Genomic DNA, 1,820 nt, shown 5'->3' with positions numbered 1-1,820 from the left:
CAGGAAGTATTTTGTGATCCAGCCTTAGTGTCCATGTCTGATTACTGGAGAGACCCACTCCCAACGCGTTGGGACTCAGAGTCTGTGGGTTGCTTGATGGATGTGGCTCTGTCTCATAAAGTCAAGTCCACAAGAAGAGGCCTCCACTTACCCTGCGGGATGGGATAAGGAGGATAAGGAGGAGGCCCTGGGTGGTGCAAATGGTTAAGGTTTGGGGCTGCTAACCCACAGGTTGGTAGTTTGAACAGCCCAAGGACATCTCAGAAGAAAAGTCCGGGGAATCAAGAAGTCAGAGAGGTTACTTACTTGCCTTAGAACCACATAAGAAATAGGTGGTTCAGTGTTCTAAATCAAAACCAGGGTGGCTTATTGGAGGCCCCATGTCTTTTCTGTTCAGCAAGCTGACTACAAAAACTGCTTACATTAAGTAAACAATGAATATTCCCCCCAACCTCGGTTTCTAAATTGTGTTATCTACCTAAGCTCTGGAGCCCTGTGACATAGGGGTTACGAGTGGGGCTTCAAGCCACAAGGTCCACAGTAAGAAACCACCCGCCACTCTGTGGGAAAAAGATGAGACTTTTTACTCCTATAAACAAGCACTGTCTCAAAAACTCACAGGGGGCGGCTCTACCCTGCTCTATTCACTGTGAATCAGCATCAACTCCATAGCAGCGACCCTTGCACTAGAAGTAATCGTGGTGCAGTGGTTAGGTATTTACCTGCTCACCAAAAGTTTGGTGGTTCAAATCCATCAGCCACTCTGTGGAAGATGTAAGTGGTATTAACTCCTGTAAAAACTTCAGCTTTGAAGACCTTATGGGGCAGTTCTGTTCTGTAGATGTGCTATGGGTCAGAAGCAATGCAATAGCACACTACATCTATAACAACACGCTTTACTGCCTGTGTAACCTCAAGTGAGTTCATTAACCTCTGAATCTTACACATCTCATCTGTAAAACCAAAGAGAATCAGGTTAATTTATAAGGTTTTTATGAGGTAATTATGGTAATTAAATGAGCGAATATCTGTGTAGGAATTCGAATGGTGTCTGACGCATAATGATAAATAAGTGTTTGTTTCAGTAAAATAAATACAAGTATTTCTCAAAAACTTTTTTGTCCAAGGACAAAGGTTATTGTTGTAAATTGCTACAATGTATACATACAAAATTAACCTGAGTCTGACAGGTGTGAAGTAGGATTATTTATACAGAGAAAGGAGTCGTTTTAAATAGTTCACAGCAGTCTGTGGGAGACTGTGTTAATTGAAATAGATGACCCGATTTTTCAAACAGGAAATTACCAGGGGACAAAATAGATGGGAAAGGGGGGAGCCTACAAAGGAAAAGGTAGCGTTCAACCGTCAGTTTGCCGTCCTGTAGCGGCGCATGTGCCGCCGTGCTGCTGGAAGCTATGCCCCTGGTCATTCAAACTCCAGAAGAGTCACCCAGGTGGCCAGGCTTCAGCGGAGTCTCCAGTAAAGGACACCTTAGGAAGAACGACTTGGTGATCTACTTCTAAAATATCCGCCAGTGGAAATTTTATACTTCTGAAATATCCGCCAGTGGAAATTTTATGAACAGCAGTGAACATAGTGTTACATGCCTCCTCAAAGTAGGGCCAACCTGAAGGAAACCGTTGGAATAAAACTTTCATTCACTAAGACATAGCAGAGCTCCAAATGAGAAGAAACAGCTGCAGACATCCATTAATAAGTGGCATGTGGAATGCACAAGTCGCTGCATGTCCGTTCTGACTCATAGTGAAGCAAACACTGTGCAGTTCTGGGCCATCCTCACCATTGTTGCCATGTTTGAG

This window comes from Echinops telfairi, unplaced genomic scaffold (genome assembly GCF_000313985.2).
Source record: "Echinops telfairi isolate 266 unplaced genomic scaffold, ASM31398v2 ScPeMD7_3533;HRSCAF=4204_0, whole genome shotgun sequence".
Lineage (NCBI taxonomy): Eukaryota > Metazoa > Chordata > Mammalia > Afrosoricida > Tenrecidae > Echinops > Echinops telfairi.
The sequence above is the reverse complement of the archived record's forward strand: the minus strand, read 5'-3'. Positions refer to the sequence as shown.